The following is a 12173-nucleotide window of genomic DNA, read 5'->3' on the forward strand; positions in this document are numbered from 1 at the left end:
TACCCCTCTGAAGCGTTGAAAATTTTACGGATTGATTGATTGATCATGTACAATGTATTGTCATAATAAAAGGGTATATTTAATGCAGCGAAAATAGTGAAATAGAATAGAACTAACGATGATAATTATTATCATTTTATTATATAACAGAAAATCAATCTTCAAACCTAAACCCAAAAAACTATTTTTATTTGGCCTTTTAAAATTGTATCTACCTATATCTATAGTTTAGGTAGATTTTACAAGAAAAGTATGTACTTACTGTACTATTTTGAGATATTTTAGCTCAGTGCTACATCATCATTAAGTTATTTTAAATCAATATTATGTTTAGTGTGTGGTATTTGTTCAGTGTAATTGTGTTTCAATTGCGAACACCTTATAGCTCCCTATTTAAACATTACTAGTGTTAATTTCCAAAGAATTTCAATAATAAAACTCCGTGAAAGTCCGTAGAGGTCTAGAAAGGAGACGGCGGCTGGGCGGGCCTGCGCCGCCCGCCCACCGGCCCGCCCAGCTGGCCCCGCCCTCCCAGCATCACAGTAATTGAAGTTAATTGCATCTCGATGTATTCAATTAGTGTAGATTCAGGCTTTTGTTTCGTTCTATTTGTGCTGTTTAATTTTGACTATTGTTTGGAATAATACGACAAATTGTTAAAAGATAGAAGAAATTATATTTGTCTTGTCGAATAGATTGAGATGCCTGTCACTCTGTTCTTCTAGGTTTATACATACATCCCTGTACGTACAGGGTGCGTACTGCGCAGCCAACATGCCTATCTTTTACGTTCCGTAGCGAACGAAACGCATCTGTCACTTTCGCACTAATATGGAAGAGTGATAGAGGGACTCAAAGCGTCACCTTGGCTAGGCACCCAGGCTAGCTTACTGATAAAATACTTTGAATAATCCTATAAACGTTAAATTCTCCTTACATCGTTCAGTTTACTGAGTAATAATAACATCGTGTACCATTTATTGTGATTAAAGATAAGACTCATAGGTTTTAATGACTTCAGGACAGGCATTCTTTATTCTATTGTTTTGCCTAGAGTGTTAAATAATCATTGGACTATAATGGAACATTTACACAGTTTACATAAGTATCTATACACCGTGTTTTTTTTATTTCCGTTAATTTCAAGGGTGCATTCCTTTGGTCCTTAAATTAAGCAATTTTGTCAAAGACACCGGTATTCTAATTAACTCAATTTCGGAGAAATTTTTTTTTTTTTATCTTATAAGGCCCCTACGAACGTATACACTTGCCTTAGGCCTGTTTACAAGTTGATTAGTGTTTAGTACGAGTTAATAATTATTATTATTTATTTATTATAGACAACATAATGGTCCACATAATTGTTAGTTTTGAACTTAATCTACATGTTAGTTTACTAACACTAATAATAAATTAATAAAAGTGATTTGGTCCTCTGGCTCATTTTGCACATAAGAGGACAATCAAACTTATTGGCTATCATGCTTAAAATGCTGTTGCCACTCCCGCGCACCCTGTCAAGCAGTGAGGCAGTTTTCTTGCGCCAGACGGCATCGAAGCCATCTGTGCGCGCCTCCGCAAACATGTAAGACGCGCTGCAGAACCGCGGGAGTCTCAACAGCATCCTAAACGCATTATTGTATTGGATGCGCAGGGCATTGTAAGCACGTTGAGTATATCTAACCCACAGACTTGACGTGTAATACATTTACTACTAAACGTCAGAACTATCTTGGACGATCGATGTTCTAAATGACATTTGAAATGTCACAATTTTCAATTGTTTGATTGAGTTAAATGTAATGCTCGTGTTACAACAACGCTATATGCAACCTTTAATTACTTAAAAGAAAAATACCTATGCCATTTAGTTTCCATAAACGAGCTTACTCATGCCTCTAAGTTGACGGAATTCAATAAAAACACAGAATAAGTTTTTGTCAAAAATAACATTTTTGGTACAAGCTTTTAAGCTGACTGTTTCTTTCCACGGGCAAGTAATACTCATCAAAACAATTCTAACAACCCCAAACACAATTCGTTTGCGTTGTTTTATGACAAAGTTCGCATGGACACCTTCTGTCTCCATGATTCGTTCAGTTCTATGTTATCATAATGTTGCATTGTCATCAGATTTACATGTGTATGCAAAATTTCAGCTCAATCAGAAATCGGGAAGTGGGTCAAATTTGGCTTCCGAGATTTAACCCACACTAACATACAGGGCAAGTTAAATTAAAGCTTGTAAAAGTTGTCGGCATCTTTAAACCAAATACCTACTGTAACATCTTTTTATACGTGTAACCATAATATATAACGTGTTTACGAACCCAAAGCTATCAATACAGAAATCATAGTTTTAAGAATTCTATTGAATATATTGAATTTCTATTGAGAAATTATTGCGCGCAACTCATATATATACTTATGCAAGTTTTAGGAAGTTACTCATAAATCCGTTATTCCTTACAAAAAGTATGAAAGCCCTCTTAAATCCTGCCTGACATTAGTGCAACTATTATGTTAATTAGTTCACCTATAGAACAATGGTTCCAAGTGTTCCAACGCCCCCACCAAGGCTCGAGCCTACTTAAGTTAAATCCTGTGCGTCCGGCGCCCGCGCACCCGGTGACCCGACCTACCTGCGGCTCACAGTCTACAAATAACAGCCCTTTCAATTCCAACCAACTAACAAACCACCACCATCAACCAACGTCGTATGTGTGCTATGCGTCGTATGCGAGCTAGAACTAACACGCCAGCCTCGTCACCAGAAAAAAGCAGCATTTGAAAAATGTGAGCGCTAAGGATTAAATTTCCATACAAATTTTGAATTTTGTGCTTTTTTCTACCTACTGACACAGTTGGCTTGCTCAACTAAGATTTCGGTTTTTCTTACTCCAAATAAGCAATTTTGTTGGAAGATTAGTGTCATTCAAATTCATAAACGCACTCCAAACCTCAATCTATTAATCGTTTGTCTTAATCTGTTATTTTGACTTATGTATTTGGAAGAAAGGGATAAAACATAAATTAACTTATCTAGGCCTGTAATGTAGTTTTATGTCTGTAATTTATTCCGAAATCTAACGTTTTAGTTGGACTTTCTTATTTGTACGGCGATAAAACATCGGTAACTGATTTTTTCTTACATGAAATGCCCCACTTATTTATTTTCAGAAATCATAAAACAGAAATATTCATTGTGTAAACTATATAGGTACAATAATATAACTAGGTACATTTTTCCACTCTTCACAGATCTATTACCCCAAAGAAAACCCTGTTTAAGTCGGTTTTCGTCTTTAGTATAATTTCTGTACTCAGTAGAACTGATATAGCTAACAAAATCAAGTAGATGTAATATATATATTTGGTAACATGTTTCCATAATTGTGCTAGTATCTCTTTTTAAGGATTGTAAATACTTGTATTAAGAGAATACCGCTCTTTCACTATTGGTAAGTAACAGAGTTATTTTATGTTATTAACATTAATTATGGTAACAATTTAGAATTAAAATTAACATTGGAATATCATGCAAAATATAAATATTAGACTAAGAACTAGTTTAAGAACAAAATTTTGTATAACAGAGCAAAACCAGTTACCTAGTTTCTCAACAGTGGTCCGGTGACTACGAAGTAGGTTATCCAGAGGGCGTGACTTCAACTCTCAACCAAGGCAGTATTTTTTGATTTTTTTCATTTTTAAATTTATTAAGTTTACTGACAATAAGGTCGTGTAAATATATTTTTGGGAAGTTGGCTTGTAAACATATTTGGGCACTCGACATTACCATAGTGTAGGCAATACTTATGTGAGCCACTGTGGCTATGTGCGCTGCGCAGCGGAACCTGGAAGCCCCACTCGCGCACGCGCCGGAACTCCCGCGCACCCGGCGTTTCCCTGTAATTAGACCTACGGTATCGATTACCCAGAGTACAAGTAGGTGTAAGGCGGATATTGATTTAGGTATGTCGCCAGTACGATGCACTCTGTTAACTAATTATTCGTAAACTTTATTGCAAGTACAGTAAGCTGCAGGGATAAAAATAACTGACAATAATAATATCGATAACGTGTAGAAACATTGTTATGACAAATGTCCAGACCTCTCAGCAATACCCTAATATTTTGACCAGCCAAACTTCAACACCTTCTTCACTGTATTTACAATAGCTCCTATGCCAACTGGGATCGATTTACGGGTATCTGTTTGTGCCCGTGAATAGATTATAGCTGGTGTATTACATAACATCAAACTTGGCCTAAGGGTCTTGTGCTGTTGGCTTCGGCCCCACGCATGCCTCCCAAAGGTCCCGAGCCACGCAACCCTATCAAAAGACCGGGATTTATAGGCCCGTGAAATCCAAAGAGATATAACTAATAATTAATAAATAATAAAATAATACTTATGTGATATCTATGAGAAAACCTTCAGGTTCAGACAATATCAAGTCAATGGCGGTGAAATTCTTAAATGGAGATGTTTCCATATATCACATATAGGACGATACGAATATTGTCGTTACGCTGCAGCTGACTATGTCTAGTAGATACTATCTAAGAGTATTTAATGTTACAGGTTTCCTTCCTAGTAAACCTGTCGTCGTGTCCTTGTAGAAAAACAATAAACAGACTATACGTAAGCGATTTGCTGACGATTAGAAGCTAGGTAATTGTTAATTAGCCATTGTGCTTCTCTTCCACGTTTTTACGGCTTGAGGTGCTGAGGTCAATACAGTTTAATCATTGCAAATCGGTGAGTAGTTTCCGCTGGGTACCCTATATTGATGATGGTGTTGAAACGTTGTTATTTCATTAAAATGCTTACGTTGTTGGCCACTCTGTCACACTTATATTTTTGTCTTTTATTAACTAACTAATAAACAAGAGCACACCACTTTTCCCGCTCCTGCGCTGCTTCCTGCCAATTATGGGCTTGGAGCTGCCGCAGGTCCGCTTCAACACTTTCTCCCAGCCCACCAATTCCTCGATTTCGGCATTCTTCCTTATCCTTCACGTGCCATCATCTCTCTTGATAGGTCCCAGGATCTTTCGAAAGACCTTCCTTTCTGCTACCAGGAGATGACTTTCCACTTTTTGTGTTAGTGTCCAGGCATCATAACCATACATCCGGATGGGTGGAATGACGGTCCTATATATCTGTACTTCGGCTGAGAAGCCTAGACACCGACACTTTATGGAGGGCTGCACTGCATCGCAGGGCGTTTTGGATACGAATATTGATTTCCTCTTCCCTGGTGTTGTGTTTGTATCGGTAGTGGTGTATTTGGAAATAAGCAGCTAGCAGTAGATTATATTTCTCTTAAGAAAAATTAAAAACTAAATTTCACCACATACAAAAGGCTCCACTCCGTCACATTTTTGGGGACAAAAAATAAGACAAAGAAAAGAATTTTGACCCAGTCCTCAACCGTGAGTTTATATAAACTTCCTGCCTCACACAACTAAGCTGTGGATAAACTGTAGTCCGTGGTATTACCGATACGACCTTTAAGAAATGAGCGTTCTCCCGTCTTAAATACTGTTGATGTTGCAGTGCAGGTATCCGTGGCCGACGGTAATAGCTTACCACCGGGCTATTCATCTGCTCGTTTGCCTCCTATAAAAAAAACATAATAAGATACTGACTTTAACCGTTTAGCTGATGACTTTAGTCGATATAGAAAGCTAAATAAAAAAGAGTCATTTTATTTATACCCGCAGATTGTTACTACTTAAGTACATTTTCAAAATAGCAAAAGCAGTGAATTATTTATTATTATTTGCTATTAAACAAACAACAAAATTATATCGCAGACTGAAACCCTGCAAAACCGTTTTAACAGTTTGTCTTGCTAAATAATATATGATCAAAAAATGCAATTACTAGTTACATGTCTGTTAGATATGCATTTGCATAAATGTAAAAAGACTGAAGACTCTTGAAGACTAGTACCTATAATATTTCGGTTGAAACCTAAATCAGATCGATCCATCAAGCCGAATATCAAAGTCTCAACATTTGGCATCGATATTAGTATAAAAGCACTTTCAAACCCACAAACTTCATATTGAAAATCTCATACTAAAATCGTAGTACATACCTAACAACGCACGTATGAAGTAGCCAGCATCGTGGGAACGCCTAGCCATCGGAAGTGTCCTCGCACCTTTCCGACCGTTTCCCTTTTGTCCCGTTCCTGATTGCATCCCTTTTGTTTCGTTAGTGTAACGAGCTCCCGATGAGTGCCGGTGTGTCGAGTAGCGTGTGGGAACGGGCTGTTTGTACAATGTACATGTTTGATGTGTGGAAAGCATTACCTTTTACATTTATTCTATAGATGTTTGTTTGATGAACAAAAGTTGTAAATTACCTAATAAGAGCATAAAATGGGCTGTATAAAGTTTTGCATTAAGTTGGCCAGCATGAGCATGAGTCTAGCTGTATCTGTATCTACATAAATCTGCATTATTTAGTGAAAAAGACTAAAAATTTAAAATAATTTGTGGCACATCTGAAATTCGCAGGTGTAATTATTTTATTAAAGTCCGTACTTGAATAACATAATTCCACCTGTGAATTTCAGATGTGTAGAGGTTTCCGCACCATGATTAAATTCATCGAAGAAAAACTGATAAATCATTTGTTGTTCCAAGAAACTCATTTGTATGAAGCCGGTTTGGTAACCGTATAGCTAAGGCTCTATAAAAACAAAATTGAAAATGTTGACAAAACCCACGATGGTTAAAACGTAGTTGAAAAAGGATGCACAAATAAATGTTTACTGCAGCGCCCTCTGGTGAGTTGTCACCGTAACACCTATCTAAGAACATGCACCAATCAAACCCGAACCCATCACTGATAACCGCATCAAAATCGGACTATTAGTTTTTAAGAAAAATGACAACATTAGTTTGCACAAACATCCTCTCACCCCAAACGCATAAACCGTCTCCGTTCCGTCGTGGGTAAAAAGGCTTACCAGTAACTTAGAAAAAAAAAAGAAAATAACGGAATTTTGGAAAATTACTACAGGCCACTACCACCACACATTTCTCAACAGCGCAAACAATAACGGCATTCGATATCGATCGGACAATACCGTGTAAATCAGTACGTTGGGGTGCGCGAGCGCCGCCCAATCACACACGCGCATCAGGCAGATGCGCGGCCATTGTTGTACTGTGTCAGCCGATAAAGTCGTATCTACACACGGATTTGATAGTGACTTACGCCTTTTTGAACGATAGTGTACTGGGACGGGGGTGAAAGCATAGCTCTAGGGAAATTGTAGTGGATCGGTATGATGTCGCTGACATATTTAATGGACACACTACACTTGTGCAGGATCATATGACCATACCAACGTTTAAGTGGAAGGCATGATTTTGATGGTGGAGACTTGCATAGGATATTTTACTATACAGTATTTTTTCAATGCTTAGCCATGGAACGCTTTTATACTTTACCGTGGACGTCGAAGGTATCAGCACGTTTTACCATCAGGATACAGCAGATGAGGTAAATGTATAAGATTGTATGCCGTCGATTTTACAATTAATTGCATAAGTTCACGATATTCCGTATCCATCCACCGCCGGTAAACTAATAGGACTACGTATGATCTCAATACGTTTAGGCCCCCTGCTTAATCGTGACAAGAAAACGTTCACGATAAAGTATGCATAAAAACGCCCATACTCTAACGTGAATGGGAAGGTTACTGAAGAACTTTTGCTATGGTAGGTATTACTCATTCCAAAATTGGGAAATATTGTTTGAGTTTCCTTAGGATACGCATTTAATATCTGCTTTCATTATCATTAAGTGGGATCAATGAAAGAAACTAAGTACTATACATTATTTAAACCTTTCTTCAGCGTAGACATTTGTAATAAAGTCATCAACTTCCTGACCTCGCTGCATATTCAATAGTTGACAATGTCAATCAATTGATTGATAACTTAAACGCAAAGAGCTCTCTATTTACTTAATCTGTTTGTCTTCCATCGAATGCCTGTGTCTAATAGAGAATACTTAATTTCTATTGACATGCTAATTTTACTAAGAAATCAATAGAACTTGTATCATTACTTGTTCGGCACAGAGCAAACAGATGGAGTGTACAGGGTAGTCAACGCGCATGTAATACTTCTGGAGTTGCAGGCGTCCATAGGTAACGGTGACTGCTTACCCTCAGGCGGACCGTATGCTTGTTTGCCACCGACGTGGTATATATATAAAAAAGAACATTGCACTCTATCAATTTGTATGGTTTACATGGAAAGGGCTCGAAATAATGTAATATAAATAGTTTTTAAGTAGTTGCCTACTTTGTAACCGATAGAAAAATTATACTGGGCCTAATTACTCGTATCGTATTGCTTGTTTGACCTGAATAAAATTGGTCGTTTATTATTTTCTGCACAAATGTTCTTACTATTTTTCAGAAAAAAAAGAACCTACATCTCTCTAGACTGCGTTTAAGCTCACTGTACATTGCCATTGACGTGACAAGGTGTGGAAGTGTCACATTGTGGCATGCATGGGACTGAGAGGTGAAATCAAACACAAGTGCTTACTCGCGAGCGTCTGTATTGTAACTACCTCAATGTACATCGTCAACTTATGTATATCTATATCTTACACTACTACACACACCTCATCTGGGGGGTTGTTGAGAAAAAAAAATTGATGTAAATTAATTTTTTTTTATATAAAACTATGTATACACTATCAAACATTTTGTTTTATTTAAAGAAATCTAAACATATCGATAGTACAACAAAACACAATTATGAAATATGTTTACAAAAAGTCAAACTATTAATGTTAACACAACATGACAAAAAAAAAAAAAGAGCAGTGACACATGAGTCACTGGTTAAAAATCTTAGTCCTATTTTTATGAACAAGATCGATCTTACCATCTATTTCTAACTTAACATTTACTCCATCGTCCTCAATCACTTTAAAAGGTCCTTTATAAAGATTATCAAATTTTTTTCCAGTTTCTGACTTAATCAAAACTAGATCATCTTTTTTATAAGTCATTGAGTTAGATAACTTATCATAATATTGCTTTCGTAATTCCTTAGATTTTAACAAATTTTCCTTGGCATCCTTATGAGCTATTTGTAGTCTGTATTTTAATTCTAGAGCATAATTATCGGGATTATACAGTGGTTGTACAGTTTTAATCAGATTACTAGGGATTTGACATTTCTTTCCGAAAACCAATTCAAATGGGGTATACTTTGTAATTGAATGTACTGTTGTATTGTATGCAAAGCACCAGAACGGTAGCCAATCGCTCCATGTGTCCGGGTGACCATCGCACTGAATTCTCATAAAAGCGGCTAAATGTTTGTGCATATTTTCCAAAGCACCTATCGATTGGTGGTGATAAGCGGTCGAATTAATCTTATTTATTTTTAGTAACTTACATACTTCTTCCATAGTGGATGACATAAACTCGGTACCTCGGTCCGTTGATATCATACCTGGAATACCGTATCTTAATATAAAATTACTAACTAGAGTTTTTGCTACGCTAATCGCATCCTTGCGTTGCAATGGGTAAGCTTCAATATATTTCGTTAGCTCGCATTGCAACGTTAGGATGTACTTATTACCTTCCGTATCGGTGTCTAGCGGTCCAAGCAAGTCGAGGTATATTTTCTCGAATGCTGACGACGCTGTTGTCGTGATAACCATAGGTTGTCGTATATTTTTAGAGTACTTTGTTACTTGACATTTACTGCATTTTTTCACGAAGTCTCTGACGTCACTCTCTAAAGTTGACCAATAATATTTAGACTTGATGTTACTAACCATTCGGCGAACGCCGGCATGTCCGCTGGTTGGTAGTAAATGATAGTCGTTAATGATAACTCGTCTCTCGTCTTTGTCATCTATTCGGATTATATTTCCTAGGATTTTTATTCGCGGTCCGGACCAGTCTTTCATCGTTTTTATTTCATTTAACAATGTTTTTATAAATAACGCGTTTTTATCATTTTTTATCATACATAACTCGTCTATATTTATATTTCTACAGAAATCACTCAACATATTCACAAATACGGCTCGCGTGAAATGAGACATATAGTTAAGGTTTATGTAGAGATGTTTTTTATCCCTTGCGTACGCGAAACAATCTTTTTCTCTAGTTATTAACTTATTTTTTCTTAATTTTCTTAACTCGTGTTCTGATTCAAACAACATTTCTATTGAGTCATTAGGTTTTCTTAATATTTCCGCAATTCTCGGCTGATCAGACCTTGAATTCTCGGGTATACTAAGATCTCCTACACTCTCGTCACACAACTCCTCTTCTGGCCTCAACTTTTTACTCTGTTTCCTTGTCATAACTGTAACTTGTTCGCTCATACTTTTTAATTCGTCGGACGAAATTGAAATTCTACTTAACGCGTCTGCCACTACGTTCGAACTTCCTTTTATATATACTATTTTATAGTCATATTCCTCTAATTGCAATCTAAATTTAATTAATCTACTTGACGGATCCTTCATGCTGAATAGGTATAAGAGTGGTCTGTGGTCCGTCATTATTGTGAACTGTTTTCCAAATAAATAAGGTCTAAAATAGCGTACACTCCAGACGATTGCTAAAAGCTCCTTTTGAATGACAGGGTAATTTAACTCGGCTTTATTCAAGGGTCTACTAGCATAAGCTATAGGTCTCTGATCTTTGTTACATAGTACCGAACCGATTGACCTTGAGGATGCATCTGTTTTCAAAATGTACTCATTTTCTGATGAAAAATCTGGGTATTGTAAGATAGGGGGAGTAATAAGTTTCTCTTTTAATTTATTAAACGAATTTTGGCATTCCTCTGTCCATTGAAATGGTATATTTTTCCTACATAATTTGTTCAATGGTAATGTTATTTCTGCGAAATTTGGAATAAATTTCCTATAGTAGTTGCAAAAGGCTACGAATCTCCTAACTTCATCACTGTTTGTTGGTGTTGGGTAATTCTCTAAAACTTTAGTTTTTTGCCAAAAATACATTTTCGGCCAATTTTTCGGAGTTTATAACGTAATCCTTTCCTAAATCGAATGATTTTACTTTAATTAAATGTATAGACTCACTTCTCGCTGGCAAAGATAAACAAGTTTCGTTTTCATTACTTCTTTGTATTCGTAACACACACCTTTGATTTCCATAATGCAAAGTAAGCTCGTCCTTTGTTAAGTCTATGATCGCATTATAAGTTCGCATGAAGTCTAAACCAAGTACTCCGTCCGCATGACACGGCATATCCTGATCTTGCAAAACGTGAAACCTATGCCTAATCTGTATCGTATTTCCGTCATGTAAAGTCACGTCCGCCACTTGTTTACTAGTAATACTGCCACCTACTCCTGATATAATAGTACCCTTCTCATATATCTGCGATTCTGTGGGAACGTTACTTTGTTGTAAAATTGATATACTTGCGCCATTGTCAATCATAAGAATAAGATTTTTTCCACCTACAGTAAAATTTACATAGTCTAATCCGTCACATATAGTTAAAACTTTATGCTCGAAAAAACTGAACTCTGTCTGTCTCGTTACTTGTCGAACTGTGGGGGGTCTGCGGCTCGTGTGTATATGTATACACTTTTCCGCGGTGTTCACGACTCCTGCGAGTACTGGGAAGTCCCCTAAAATTCGTACGTTGTCCACGGCCCCTGTGAAAATTATTACTAGGTACAGTACCTCTATTAGTGGGATAGCGTGGTATCCATGGGCTGTGGTAGGCTCTGGCTCGATTGGGTTGGTAGCTGGTGGGCCCGCGCCCACGCCAGCCGTAGCGCTGTGGCTGCTGGAAACCTCCTCTGTAGCCGTAGTTCATGTTCATGACTACTGGCTCGGGCTGGGGTCGCGCCAGCTCCTCGTCTTGGGCAGCTCTGACAGCTTCTTTTAATTCTGTGTATTCTCGGGCTGCTAAAATGGTACTAAGACGGCGGTTCCTCAAACCGTCCGTGAATTTCTTTATAGCTAAGGACTCGTTGATTGGTCTAAGGACATCGCGCGCCTCGGGCTTCCCGTCGGCTTGCGCTATCGTTAGGCCAATGAACAACTCCTCGATCTTATCACCATATTGAGTAATAGACATATCGCGCTGTGTTATGTTATTTAATTGTTCAA

Source organism: Cydia pomonella, chromosome 19 (genome assembly GCF_033807575.1).
Source record: "Cydia pomonella isolate Wapato2018A chromosome 19, ilCydPomo1, whole genome shotgun sequence".
NCBI classification, from domain to species: Eukaryota; Metazoa; Arthropoda; class Insecta; order Lepidoptera; family Tortricidae; genus Cydia; species Cydia pomonella.